Source organism: Hetaerina americana, unplaced genomic scaffold (genome assembly GCF_022747635.1).
Source record: "Hetaerina americana unplaced genomic scaffold, ioHetAmer1.1.p SCAF_7, whole genome shotgun sequence".
Classification (NCBI taxonomy): Eukaryota; Metazoa; Arthropoda; class Insecta; order Odonata; family Calopterygidae; genus Hetaerina; species Hetaerina americana.
In genome coordinates, this window is record NW_027287316.1 from 44,491,335 (window position 1) to 44,507,519 (window position 16,185).

The 16,185-nt window shown below is 37.0% G+C and overlaps 1 protein-coding gene across 1 annotated transcript in view; it reads left to right on the forward strand.

The window, feature by feature from the left end:
• The first annotated feature begins 8,572 nt into the window (after positions 1–8,572).
• The window catches only part of LOC139696416 (uncharacterized), a 39,597-nt gene continuing 31,984 nt past the window's right edge, over positions 8,573–16,185 (forward strand). Inside the window, exon 1 of the mRNA XM_071595170.1 lies at positions 8,573–8,713. The gene's annotated coding sequence lies outside the window, so the exon portion shown is untranslated. The remainder of the gene's footprint in view (positions 8,714–16,185) is intronic.

Consider the following 16,185-nt stretch of genomic DNA (forward strand, 5'->3'; position numbering starts at 1 on the left):
ATGCTGTGACTCTGCAGAGTTATTGCAAATTGAATAAATTCAAACTATGAGGCTGTGTTTCAGGTGAGGAATAACTTTGGGAAAAGTCATTGATATAAAATAATATAAATGTATTTCATCATTTGAGATATGTGGGAATCTATTTTCCTATAGCCAAAATAGTGGGTCTTTGATCTGATTTCAATGTGGCTGCAATAACTCAAGTAAACAAATATCATTAATTTACAACATTTAATTTAAGATTCATATCACACAAGAAAAATATCATGATTGGGAAATTTTGCTATGTGATTTTGGTGCTAACGAAAGCTGCTGACATTATGTGAACCCCTGCCTTTGCACACTCATAGAGATCACAATCTCAGCAAATCTGAATCACAAGAATGGTACATAAATTATTACTTATTTCTAGTATAGGAAATGAAATAATTGAAGATTTCATATTAAATGAATTAACTGGGATTACAGGAGTTACAATAAAGCCATTTAAATAAAGCTCTGCATTTTATGATGTTTTCAAGGGAATCAATGTATTATGTGCATCAATTATTGAGATATGTTTAACTCAAAAGCATATATGTAGGTACTTGGAGCTAAGCAACTGCGAGTATTTTTTAAACATTCAGACATTACTTGAGTTTTAGTTCTAAATTATTTACCGTTAGTTATTTCAATAAATGTGTATCTTTTACCAATATATAGTTTCAAATACTAAGGATAACATTTTAATTGCCATAAGTAATCTAAGATTGGAATGTCTGCTAAAAAAGGAAGGTAATAAATGGTATGCATTGCATAAAGTTTGAATTTGATGGCATTATGAAATATAAATGAAATGGCTTTTTTACGACCTTATATCATAAAAATCTGCACCCTGAGGTACAAAAGTCTACATTGGTATTTTTAAAGCTTGGAATAATTGAACAGACGATGGATTTGAGTAAGGGTGAACAGAAATTTTTGAAAAGTCATCACTGTAGGAATGTGGACAGTAATCATCCAACATAAACTATCTATGTGGGAAAAATTAATTATATTTCTAACAAGGTTTCCTCTAGACCTTCCACTTAAAGTAAATGTACTATTAAATACTGACATTCTTCCTCCTTTTATCAACAGTATCACTCCTAATTCTGATCTCTATCACTAATTAGTATTTAATCTATTAATTGCATCTGAGATACTTCATGGCACTCTTCTTTGTTTCAGTAGAAAACATTAGTTTTATGGACATATTCTTGAATCATGAGATAAGGGTTTTCAGTCAAAAGTAAAAATTCAAAATAAGTCATTTTTTGGATATTTTTCTCATTTGTATTGTAATCTTCGAACATTTGACAGTGCAGAACACCCTTTGTTGCAGGAAAAATTTGTACATTTTGGAATAAGGGGAATAGCAAACAAATAGTCAAAATCGTACCTCAAATGTAGAAAGCAGGTAGTGGTGATTAATAGGTACCTACTCCAACAATATACAAATCAGTTAATTACCCACTACAGAATCAGTAAACTTTGGTGAGCTACAAGGACGTATACTAGGTTCCATACTGTTCTTAATTTATGTAAATGATTTAGTAACCTATGTGAAGAGTGATGAAATAATTTTTTATGTAAATGACATGAATAAAATACTAAGTAACAAGAAAAATCCATTGCCGGAGTATAATGTCAATAATTCCCTAAACTCTCTTAGGGGACTAGTTAAAAAAATGAGCTTGAAATAAATTTTGAAAAAAGAAATCATATACAATTTAAAAAAACGAAACCCCTGAAATGGATCTTTGCATCAAATATAATCTTCTGAATAAAGTTAGCAGTACCAACTTTTTAGGTTTAATATTTGATGAAAGCTTAAACTGGAAAGAACATATTGGGCACTTTTTAGTAAACATTCCAGAATTTGCTACGCCCTGAGAAAAATAGCAATGGTTGTAGATAAAGCAGTTTTAAAAATAGTCTACTTTGGTACTTTCCAATCTTGAGTAAGTTATGGAATTATCTTTTGGGGCTCCACTGCGGTTATTAACAAAGTATTCATCACGCAAAAAAAGATTTATTTGATACATGGCCAAAATTCCAGAAAGAGAACCATGTAGACCTCATTTTATAACTTTTAATCTTACCTGTAACGCGTTTATACATATATTATGCATGTGTATTTGTTTGAGAAAATGTGTCTATTTAAAAACAAAGAGGGTATCCATTGTTATGGTAAAAGACAAAGAAAGAAGGTGCATGTAATACAATATTCCTTTTGTTTGTTCCAAAAACGACCCCTTTATGCTGGCATTAAAAAATATAATTATTTACCAGCAGGTGTAAAAGAGAGCAACTCATACGAGATGTTCAAATCAAGGTTAAAATCTTTTTAAATCAAGACTTCACTTCATGACCTGAATGAGTATTTTTCGTTAGGGTATGACAATGTGTTAAGATTTATTTTTTATTATAACCACGTATGTATACATTTTTCTGTTTTTTATTGGGCATATCAAATATTTTACCTTTATTAAATAACAAGATGAAATAATAAATAATTAAATCAAAAATAAATAAATATCATGACACATGACAAGCCAGTGGGTAGAGTATTGGACCATTAACCAGAGCTTCTGGGTTTGATTCCTAGGGATGCCTCTGGGCACCCTCAGCTTCACCTAAGATGTATCATTTTTTGGGTATCAGGTCTTTCTGGGTAATCATCGACAGCACAGGGAAAGAATTGGCTTCCCTACTCTGATGTGTGAATTTCCCATGCTGTTGGGCTAAGCACTAGATGAGCTCTGCCTTCAGGTGGAAAACTGAAGTTTTTTGTTATGTTTCAAACTACTCCATTGTGCCTCAAGGTCCAAGGTGTGCCCAATCCCAAAGTTCTTATTTGGCATAGTGTTCTCCATATAGTCCTTTCATCTTCTGCTCTTCACTACACTTCCTTGTTCCTCATTTTGTCTGCTCATTTAATCTTCAGCATTCTTCTCCAGTGCAATGTTCAAAATATTTAAGAGGCTTCCATTCTTCCCTGGTCTGTTTTTCCAAAATTCCATGTATATGATCCATAGAGTACCATCCTCTGGAACAACAGTTTGATGGACTGCTTCCTTGTTTGAAACCTTAGGTTTTTTGAAGAGAGCTGCTAGTTGCCTCTTCTTCATGAATTCCTTCTTATCTTGAAAAATTCTTTGCTTGACATTGGTCAAATTTTTTCATCTCAAGTTATACTGTTTCCCATGTAGATAAAAAAATTCTAAATGCCTTAGCTTCACTTCTCAAATTGTGATACCTATTTCAGCTTCTCTCGTCCACACAACAAAGATTTTGAATTTCTTCTTTTTGATGCTTATAGTATACTACCAAAGTACTAGTAGCATAGCATTCAGATGTCAAAATTAAGGATATCTTTAATGCAATATGTTATTCACTGAGTTCAATATCAATAGGTAAACTAGGGTTTGGATATCTGTGGTACATTAGTTTTATTGATGAACATGATCAAAACACAAATTGCATGAATTGTTGATACATTGAGCTCTTACGGCTAGTGGTATTAAATAAATGAAAAGCTCCAATAGCCGTGATCAGTTTACCTTTCTGAACAAAGTACAAATGAGATTAGTTGGCTAACGCCACAAGACAGGATTACACGTATTTGTATTCAACTTTCTTATCCCCTTCCTTTTTACCTTTTATCCCATCCTTGACTTGTGGCGTTAGCCAACTAATCTCATTTGTACTTTGTTTAGAAAGGTAAACTGTCTACGGCTATTGGAGCTTTTTCATTTATTTAATGCATGAATTGCATTGCAAAGAGATGATTAACTAGAAGCATAGTCAAAATCAATACAAAGGTCAAAACCATGGGGGAATTATTTTATTCCATTTGCATAGATGATCTTTCAATATTGAAATAAAGAAGATTGAAAATGTTTTGATAGTATTCTAATAAAGAGACATGCAAAAAAGGGGTGCGCATAAGGAAAGCATTCAAAGCAAGAGTTGAGAAACGATCAAGGTTTCAAAGATAGCATGAAATCCAGGACCCTAACACCATAACCAGAGGAGAGTACAGTGAGAGGGAATGAAGGAGCACTGGGCAAAAATCAAAGCAGAAAATGTTGATTTGTATTAATGTGGTCCGCAATCGGCTAAAGCAAGGTAACCTCACTCACTCGCCATTATGGAAAACTCACATATTAAGAATGGAATGCATGCATTGGACTGTTTTGATATTTTTCTTAATAGTTAAACTGGCAGAGAAAAAAAATGTTTTTATTACTGTATCTCTTCACTGATTATTTCATTTGCTTGAATAAGGTGTCTGTTTGGCATATAAGAAACTAATTACTAAAATATCAGTTCTGATTAAGGAGGGGAATGTATTCATTCAATTATTAAGGAAGGGAATGTAATTCAATTATTGCTGAATGAATAAACTTAGTAAATTTTCAAAATACATTTATTTTGGTACTTTATATAGGTAATTTAGAATGAACATATCTCTAAATAATTTTAACTTATTCTCAACTTTATTCTTAACTTACCAGTTTACCTAACTCGATAAATTTAAATTAAATCTGACAATAAATTTACTTTGGTGCATTATTTTGATAATTTATGGTGAAAATATAGAAGATTACTCATTCATTGATCAAGATTTTTTTTCAAAGTGGAGCCAGAGACCATAGAATTCTACAGGGTTATTATTATTTGGAAGTCTACCATTTAAAGCACGTTTTCGATTTTGGACACAAACTGTACACCCCAGTTATTACATAGTCTCAAGTAATAAGACACAGTTTGATTGACCAACACTATAATGTATCCTTCTTCAAACCTGCATACCTTCCACCTTTTTTCATTCCACCCACCATGCCTATTCTTTTCCTTCCCATACCTTACTTACTGAACATTCTCCCATCTATCACAGTCACTATCATTCAATCGTCAGTCAAAACCCTCTCTATCTACTTGTGCTACCTTCTTTGGACATGAAATCGAGATAGTGCAGAGGCTAATGTACTGGCTTCCCACCCTGAGGGCCTGGGTTCATATCCCGGCAGTGTTGAATATTTTTCAGAGGTATATCGATCCCTACTTGAGTTGTTTTGTGGAGGGCACTTTAAGTGAGTACTCCGTCGGATGGGACGTTAAGCTGTGGACCCCTTGGTGCCTTTCGCAAAGAGTAGGCTAATGCCGATGCCGGGTTTCTCTCCACCCTTCATCCTTTCCTGTCCATCCCTTATGGTGCAAATGACCTTGACCTGAATTTTGATGATTTGATGAGCATATAATACAGGATTTGATGACCTGTATTACTTCTAATATCTGAATCAATCAAATTGCAGTAAACAAGAGAATAAGATAGAGAACCAGAATCTGCAGTGATTGATACTAAGGAGCAGGATGTAATATCAATTATTACCCATGCGATGGATATTAAAACAGAGTAAATGATAAAATAGGCATCGGGAAGAGGAAAGAGTGGAATTAGGAGATGATGAATTCATTTTATGTCAGTCTAATTAGACGGTATTTGCAATATTCCAATATTGATGAGTACATCACAGAATCAACCTGAGATATGGGCTGAGGATGTACAAAAAAATGTGGGCATTGAGATCCTCAAGAACAAGGAAGGATGACCTAAATATATATAAGTGAACTAATATGAAAAATGAAAAGTGGCAAAAGTAAATTCTTGGCCACTTTTTGGATGGAAATGGACCAACCAAAGATGACACAATGGGTAATAGAAGTATCAATTCGGAGATTCCAATACAAATGTAGTCAAAATTTTTAATGGATGCAGCATGAAATGTGGCTAAAGTATTTGTATTTGGGGAAAGATGAGCTGCATGTGTTTGTGGCTTCTACTGTGATACTATGATATCAAAATTATGATGATGGGGGAAAAAGGTCAATACTTAACTCTAATCCATTGCCTCCTAATGTTTGGTTTGTTCAATTTCATCAAAAAGGAAGTGATGATGACTTTGTAAGTCGAAACCCGGGTCGTGTTTAATAAAAATATATGTGAAATAACCAAGTATTTATTTTTCTGAAAAAAAGGAAGTGCCCGAAAATTACTGCTCCAATCTGTTCTTGTACCTATTGGTCTACTTTTATACTTAGGTCAACCCTTCCTACTTTTTTTGAATATCACTACCTACTTTTTTATAAGTACATCTTCATATCATTTAGCACATAGTGTGGGTTTGGATAAGAGTGGGAAAAACGTGTTGGAAGGGGAGGGTAAATGAAATAGTTTAAAACAGACTGATAAAACAGAGGAAGTCGGGGGGAAATTAAATGAATTATTGACAAGTGCATGCAGAAGTTAATTTGAGGTAGTCCAGCGTTGAAGGGTGTTACAGAAGGATCAAGCTTGGGATAGAGCTAAAAGAATATTCATGATTTCAGCAGTAAGAATTGAATACTATAAGGCTTTGGGGAATAAATTTATGCACAGCAAAGGTTTTATGTATTATTTTAGAGGTTTTTCCAAAGATATAAAGGATACTAATTGTTTTCAGTAACAACAAAGACATTCGTCAACATAAAGATTACTAATTAACATATAATAATGGAAAACATAAGGTTCTCTCTTTTCCAACATAATATCAATTTCGTGAGATGCCCTAACAAGCAACTAAGCAGGACTACTTTAATGAGAAGTTATCTTTTATTAAATTTTTAATGCATTCCTGATGGGTATAATTTTGTTGTGATTAGGGCGAATGTATGGCAACCTATAAGTTTTGATATTGCCGCATTATTTTCGGGATTTTGACGTAATTTCGGCAAAATATTTTTCTAAGGTTATGCCCTTTGAGTAAAAACTGAAAAATGCTCACACACGCACAAGTTCATGACTCGACTGATTACCGAAACGACAAAAAGATCTTTACAACCAATAAAATGTCATTCTTTTTGGATGCATTATGAAATACAATCATCATAAGAATCGACTATTGGTATTTCTCGCCGAAGAATCACGGAAGCATAAAAATTTCAAAAGTATGATTTAAATTCGTTGATGAGAACGAAAAAATAATGAACAATTTTTATTTACAGGGTGGTTGACGGGTCACCCACTGGTGATATTCTTTATGTGGATAAATAAGATTATACAATTGCAGGGAGTCAGGTAAAATGGCAATCGCCTTCTTTATGAAACCTACAAAGAGTAAGACGAATTCCGCCATCGTATCCCATCGCCTCGTATCAAACACCTGTTTCGAAGCACTCGCTGCTCGAAGATGCGTCATGACGTCCGAAAAACTCTAGAGCGATGGAGTGGAAAGAAATACTAAGAGAGGAGGGATAACCAGCGAGGATAGAGATGACACAGCTCACTTCACGTTCAACGGTTTGGCTGAAACACTAGGTCCGTGAAAATAGCATTTTGTAGCGAAGTTTTACAAACGAGGGTTTGAAGTTAATGACAAATTTTTGCCACCACACAGTAGAAAAAAATACGAGTATAACAAATGTAAGTTTTTGGTGTCGATTTGGTTATATGTGACTGCAATTTACCATGGATGTAACACATCGTTTTTCCAGACTCCTAGTCTCTTTATATTAACTTTTAAAAAACTCACCCTACAAGAAAAATATTATTCCGAAACGAAAAATGTTGTCCTCAATTTCTTTGAAAGTTAATTTAATTTATGAGGTGCGCAGGTCCCACGATATACACGTTATACATACTATTATGACCTGAGAGAGAGAGAGAGAGAACTTAATATATACATAAAATCAGTGGGAAAAATGCTTGAAAAATATTCTACAAATAGTAATTCGTGAGTTTTTCATGAAAATAGATACATGGTACATTCAATAATTCTAATTTCACGACGAAAAAAGCTGGTATATTTTTATTAATTTCATTCTTTATTTCTTTAAATAAGATCGAAATGCGCAGTTTAAAACGAATGAAGTAGTTTTGAAAAAAAATATACATAGCATCATGTTCTTTCGTTCCAAACGCACATTTCATGATATTGTGGATGAAATAAAGTCATTTTTTAATAATCGGGCTCACACCGGATGTGCGCCAAACTCAGGATGTTAAAAATAAACACTAGAGACATTCACGGAAGGGGATTGCATCAATTCAGTGGAAATCATTGGGTCATTTGTGTACGAGAAACACAATGGAAAACGTGGACGAATCACCATCACCCAATTTTGGACCCTCACGTGTCCCGAATCACCGGAATAAAAAAAAATTCGCATACACGCCGCGACCCACACGAGGGCGAATCGTGGGGCACGCGTCCTCAACCCTCTGGAAGGGGTGTAAGGACGCAAGTTCTCCCCCACCCCTCACATGGCCTGCCATCGATCGACCTGCGCACGCATTCCGTCCTCCCCTTCCACGCTGCCCAATCCTCTGCCACCGCCACACCACTACCCCCAATTTCCCTCACGCCCGCCCTTCGTCCGAAGATCCCTGACGACGGCCCCCTTTCGCCCTCTTCCCGCTAGCCCAACACCCCCACCGCCCCTCGCGCCGCGGAGGAAAATCTGTGGTGTATCGCGGCGACGGTTAGTCTCGCCTCCGAGCAGGCGACACCCACCCCGTATGGACCACGGGAGGGCATCTCGCGGCAATTATCCGGGAAAGCGATTAATAAAAGGGATTGACAACGGTGACACTGCCTCGCGGCAACGGTCGCATTCGTCGACGTCCTCCGTCGCAGCAAGGAGAGAGGTAAGTGCGCGTATTGGTCGATTTGTGCGAATGTTTGTGCTCCGGACGAGGGCGGCAATTGAGGAAGGGGAATTCAAAAGAGAACGACGGAGAGGAAGTCAAGAATGGGGAAGCACCTGTTTATATGGGCTGTCAGATCAATTACGTAGATAGCGGCGTGATGTTGTGGAAGGTGAACATGATAGCTTGTTAAACCATCACACTATTCCACTCCATAAAAATTTACTACCCGAAGATGACGAAGTAACGTCGAAGTTATGGTCGAAATAAATCTTTATATGGATGAGTAGCGTGATTATTTGACAAACAATCATGACTAACAAGCTACCTGTCTGATCGCACACGTAACCTCAAATACTCATGACTAGATAGATTGGGGAGTTTAAGAATAAAAAAAAACAGCTTCGATTTCTCAATGTAGGGAAGATCTCAATACTCTGACCAAGCAGGATTAACTGCTATATAATAGAATACTACTTTCAAGTTTATAAGGCTAGGTAAACTTATGAGAATTTTCTTCAAGATTCATAAATAAACTTTGAGCTTAGGTACAAACAAAGGTATAATTGTCAAAAGGAATTACTTCAACGCTGATTTAGGTAAAGTAATTATCTGAGGGGAAAATATAGTTACATTCGCGAATTCTTTGACCTAATAGAAATATTAGCAACTATTCTAAAATATTTCAACATATTTTGTTCTAACTTATAAATACAGTTTTTTTAATGTATTTATTAGGAGCTTATAAAATTCGATTCGGTCCATCAAGAAGACGAGTAAGTGAATCATTGCGAACATGTCATGTGTTACAAAGAACCATGAACCCACTAAAATAATTAGGTATGGACGAGACCCATCCACTTCTATGTAAACATTAGCTTTTAGTCAATGGGCCTACATCGGAAGTGAGCGCTGTCTCATTTTTTTATGAGATTTAAATGTGAAATTCCCATGTTATGTTACTGGTCTTTACGCTGCCGCCTAAGCATTTACCCTATGAGACATGTAAGCTCTCCGTTGACAATCGTGTAAAATCCATCCCCACCCACGACCACGGCCTGCATCCACCTGCTAGTCTTGTTAGGTGTGCCACCGTTCGCATGCAGTTAAATGCCTCATTTATCACCTTTCCCTTTCATCGCACCGCGAATAATGTCTGCAAACTCAAGCAAGCGTGTGAAAAAGACGGTAACTCCCCGCACAGCCGAAAGGAAGTGGGAGGGGCACAGTGCGACGCAATCATTTACGGCGATCGACGGTTCGGATGATGCGGGAAAAAATGTCAATCAATATAGATTCCTATGCCGAGAACCTTATGAATAAGTATGTTACTCTCAAGCTCTTAAAGGACAACAGGAAGTGTTGATGGCGAAAACGCTCAAATAAGACTACTATCCCATTTATCACCTCTCTCTCTTTCATCGTACCGTGAATAACGTCTGCAAACTCAAGCAAGCGTGTATGCATTTTGCCATGTGAAAAACGGTAACTCCCCGCACAACCGATGGAAGAACGTAGGGGCACAATGTTACGCAATCATATCCGGCGGTCGAGTATTCGGATGATACGGGAAAAAATGTCAATCAATATAGATTCCTATGCCGAGAACTTTATGTAAAAGCATGTTATTCTCACGCATTTAAAAGACAACAGGAAGTATCGATGACTAAAACGCTATTAATTAAGACTACTGTCAGGAAGGGCGAAGGAGAGAGAAAAAATCTTAATATGATCTTAAAATGAAGGTAATCTCAGCTATGGGTTATAATTCAGATTCATCACCTGTCGCACTTTAGAAAATTACATCCTCTCAAAGGCAAAGAAACCCGACTCCCCACCCTGAGACATTTTACATCTTTTATCCTTCATTTTCCATTCACCAAGGCTCCTAAACGAGGCATCTATCCTGTCATCATCCAAGGAATATCAGGAGGAGATGGGGTGGGTCTTTGTTAGAAAGACGTCTATCTATTTGACAGCAGTGGAACTGACATTTTTATTTCCCTTTAGAGAGATGAATGTAATCACAAAGCCTTACGCACAAAAAAGAGCTCTCAAATATTGCCCCAAGAACGAGGTTGTTGGCGTCGTTTTCCGTATCAGGTCTGAACAACTTCCGCTGAGTGAACATCCACCCGCCTTGGAACCACCCACGCAGGTTTTTGTCCCCGAATAGGAATAGCGACTGGCGCAGCATCTAACGCGGAGCTTCGAATCGTTATTCTGACCTTCAAAGTGACATTAGCATGCTCAGAATATGCTCATGCGCAAATGTAGGGACTAAATCTATAATTACGTATCTTGATAGACAAGAGTTGTATCCGAACCTTGATGAAAATGTTGTTCCGTAGGGCGCAGGAGGCAGATCGGTAACGCTCAGGTCTACAACCCCTGAAGTTGCGTGTTCGACTACCGCTTCGGGCAGTTAGGCTATGTTCGACCTTGAATTAGTCACCTAAGGTCAGATGTTATCGATAACCATCGATATTATTCGAGGTGCAAATCATCTACAGACAAAATATTATAACTCCGTAAAATTCCAGGTCTAATGAAAGCGGATATATGAGTTGAATCTCTCTGTGGCTCTAACAAAGTTCGCAAGAACCGGGCTCGAATCACGAAAGTAACGGACATTTTAGTCTTATTTAGATTTCTACTTGGAAGTCGTATGAAGAGCACTTCACAGTGGCCCGTCAATTGTGTGGTACGCAAAACTCATTCTCTTCATAAAATCCGAATTGTCCTGGAATCATCTCTTACGGCTCGAATAAACTTTATTGTAGTTCGCCTCCCATTACAACTATTCAATTAACTGACGTAACTATGGAGGAAAATCGAAACGTAGGACGTCAAAAAATTCCAAACTACCACAGGATAAGAGCAGCTCCATGAAAAGGTTTCCATCCCCTTAAGGGCTGAGAAGGGCCACAGCTCCGAGATTGGCGCCGGTCCTTTGCGCCAGAATTTAGACGTCACGGTGAATCGAGCGCCAACAGGTGGTGGGGTTTTAGTCCACCATTCCTCCCTCTTCGCTCTTCCCTCGTCTCACCACTACCCTTTTGTGTCAGACACGTGCCCCCCGACCCAGCTGCCTCCTCGGGAGGGGGAACATGGAATAAAAGGGACGAATGGGCCGGTCCAACCAACCCACGCCAAATCCGCATTCCTTCTTTCCCTCCCGGTCGTCGATTTCCGCCCCCGCGAGAGTTCGTTGCAAAATTTGAGATGGGAGCCCCAGAGATAGGATTAAAAGATTTCAAGAGATCCCGCCCGGTTGGATTTACCCTCAGCATCTCTTTCCACCAACTTCAGCCACCACCCCCTCCCTCCGACCACCCAAACGCTCAAGGAAAAAAACAAGCCTCTCTGGCGGAAACTGGATTGGCATGTGACGGAAGCGCTCCAATAAATACTAAAACAAGCCTTTACTGATCTCCAATTTTGTCAGCCAACTCCTTACTCGTCTCCCACGTTGTTTCCGCCAGTTGCGAAACTTATTTGTTTCGAGATTAATTCCTTACTTTCGAAGGGCCCCCTATACATTACCGTTTTATTTAAGATTTACCCATTACTTCCTTCTTGTTCCGATTCCGCATTCACTGAGATGTAATGAAACTGCGTAATTCAGCTGCTGATCTAATTTATGTCACACGTTTCCCCCCATCAATGAAAATTTAACAGCGCGAACTGAACTAAATTTACAATACTAAAGCTTTTAGAATGATGGAAAGAAAATAAAACAACATGCTTTTTTTCCCTATTGCTTCGCATTCAAACTCAAAAGAAAGACTAGCTTTATTTGTTATCGTGCATAATATGAGATGTAGTCTTAGAAGAATACTATTACGCAAGCTATTAAAAGGGTAATACATCTATACCCTTCGCTTACGATTAATAACTTCATAAATACGCTATGAATAGTGCGTGGGAAAAATGTTCAAAAACATAATCCACAAAATATGTGCGTGATTATTGACGAAATAAAAGTATCCTTGCGTCAAATATAAATTTACTGAAATAGTATGAATTTACACGAATGGGATATTTTATCTTTATTTTGTAAAATTTGGTGGGATTCAGATTACCTTAGATCTTCGAGCATAAGACCAGAAATTTCCTGAGCAAATAACACCCTAGGCAAATTATTGCCCACGTTCCACTCAAGAACTTATTCAACCAAGTTTCGTGTTCGAAAGCTAACTTTAATGGGTCAATATTACGACTTCTTAAGGCCATGGAAAATTGATTTTTTTCCGCTTTGCAAGCAGATTACTGTAAACGCTTGCATTGGTTACTTGGTTGGTCTTTCAGTGTCCTAATTGTAAAATATCGCAAGAACTACCGATAATAATGATATCATCATTTTAATTTCTCTATGAATATGATAAGCTTGCGTATGTATGAAATACTGCATTAATATTCCCTTCCTATATTTCCATTGGTTAATATACAAATCTTCGCGTCCATATTGATTGATTTTTACGGGACCAAATTCGGTTGGTTGTGCTGTATCGAACGTGTAAAATACAAAAGGTAAGGCCTTCCGTGAATTAATTAACTCGGAAATGTTAATTTCAAGGGTATGATAACGAAGCACTCCAGCTACACTCGCTGTTTTTGTTTCACGTTTCAAATAAAACACTGAATTTTTGACCGGCATTATCATATTTTCTGGACCTTTTTTGTTTAATTTACGCCTATGCTAAAATATCACACTCAAGGATAAAACCTATGGTGACTCACGACATCGTCATGGAAGGATCAGTTAATAACTTATTTCTTTTTTGATATTGTTTAATTTCCCACAGTTCTCGCCCCAGGCATACGAAATCAATAAGAAATAATGGATAAATGAGTTGTCGTAGGATGTGAAGGAACGATACACATTTTATTAACCGCCACCTAAATTGATACTTACACTTCTATAACTATTTCACTCCAGATTTAAGTAAACAACTATATATTATCACATTTTCAGTTTTCATTTGGCTCTATAATTTAAAGTAGTAGTATTTACGGGAGGCGACCGACTGCTGAGATCATTTGCGCCATAGGGGATGGACAGGAAAGGATGAAGGGTGGAGAGAAACCCGGCGTCGGCATTAGCCTACTCTTTACGAAAGGCGCCAAGGGGTCCGCAGCTTAACGTCCCATCCGACGGACGGCGTACTTACTCAAAGTGCCCTCCACAAATCACCTCAAGTAGGGATCGAGATACCACTGAAAAATATTCAACACCACCGGGATTTGAACCCGGGCCCTCTGGGTGGGAAGCCAGTACGATAGCCACCGCAGTCTATCATTTAAAGCAGAAACGTCTAAGTTCACTAACTTCGTCACCTTTCAAACCCTGACGTATAATATTTACAAACCAAAGAAGTATTGAAAAAAGCAACAAAATTCCCGTACGAAATATCTACAAACATGTAGTGTCACTGGGAGATGAGCAATAAAAATTATAGTAAAAATATTATAATAAAAATTTTCTTTCACAAAATGCTTTGCCGTTACAGGTGGGTTTCGGATGGATCAAGAGACTGATAATTGCTAAACTTCTAAGCCCCGCATAACGAAGCTAAATACCTTCATACTCTAAGTTACGATAAACAATTATTTAGATCCATATACTTTCCATCTCTCTTTATTCCGTCCAATCATTTAAATATACTCTGCCTTATACCTGGCATACTCAATATTTCCCCCTCTTCTCCCGATAGAGCAAGGGAATGTCTTCAACATTCCCTTGCTCTAAACATACCTGAAGTCAACGTTATCTCTCTTCTTCGAATTCCTTTCAGCAATTCTCCCGATAACCTATAACTTCCATTTTATTTATTTTTTTAAGCTCAGAAGTAACATAAAAAGAATTATAGATTTTTTCAAACAATTTCAGAAAACGGTAAAATGGAAGTCATACACCAAAAAGTGATCAATTTCTCATTTCAATTCTTACTCAGCACTTAAAAGAGTAGGCATTTGTCATGACTCAACTCGTCACGCAAGAAATTCTCTTTAGCTCTCCATCAGTAGACTCGCATCCAATTTGCATAGGTAATGGTTGGAAATGAAGGGTAATCACTAAGAAGAATCAATCCAACTCGACCGTGATTGGAAGCGGAACCTCTTTGTAACAACATCTGAGCGTGACTAGATTAGCTGGTATTGATAGAAATGAGCTCTTACGGCTAGTAATATATAATAAATTTGAAACTCCAATAGCCGTAAACAGTTCACGGCTATTGGAGTTTCAAATTTATTATCGATTAGCTGGCTTAGAGTCTTCAACGTTTCTCTGGCTAGGGAACCTAAAGCACATAAAAATTTCAAACTGAAGGACAGAACAGTTTTGCAAGATCATATGCATAGGCTTTCTGGTCTTAACCGTTTGATAAGGACCATTCTCGAATATAGCCATTTCCTCTACTACGATATTATATATATTATATATTTTATATGTATTAGGAAATATTTTTATATTGGTGATCTGCTTGATTCCGCCTTCCCCACCTCTCCTGTGATCGTCCTTTATGTGTGTTCCTATCCCTTTTCCTTACTCCTGTTTCTATATAAATGAGTTTATATATATATATATATATATATATATATATATATATAGGGAATTTTACTCGTCTATTAGAACAAAGGAGTTTTCGTATAAGTGACAAAATAATGTATATTCTCAGTCATGTTTTGATTAAATATTTCGAGACTTCACTAACACTGGCGGTATTCAAAACTTCTAAACGTTTTCGGTGTGTCAACAGATTTTAATACCGAGGACATTAATGTTACGACACAATGCCGTCCTAGAATGGAAGAGTATCCTAAACTCGCCGTTATTAATTCTTCAGAAGAAATCCAACTTTTTTCAAGATATCCCATGATAGCATGTTAATACCGGATATATAAAGATTTTATAAAGGGATGAAATTGGTCGCTAAGAAATCCACAAAATCAGTAATTAGAAAAAATGCAAGAAAACTATGGATTAAGGACGGGATGATAAAGAAGATACGCGAGAGAAAGGAGCACAGAATTGGGTAGAAGAAAGCATCAAGAGAAAAATAATGAGCTGAGGCAGGAAACTAATTGGACGAAAAAAAAACGAGAAGATAAACATGGCGCAAAAATATGGAAGGTTAACAAATGGCGGGTGAAATTGGTACGCTACTACACAGGAAGGTATAAGCAGTGTAAGGAAGTAAGAAGACAAAATCCGTTACAATAATCAATGATAAGACAGGAAAATCATTAATTGAACCAGGGAAGATTCAAGAGAGATGAAAGGAATATATATGTAGAGGGACTATATAAAAAAGATATCAGGCTAGCAAGCAAAGATCTAAAAATAGATTATGAATTATATGCTTATACAATCTCGTATGATTAGCTTAGGTCCCGGCATTCTATTGCGCGAGAGAAAAGGCATTAAAGGAATTGAAATTAAATAAGGTTGTGGGGAAAGATAACAT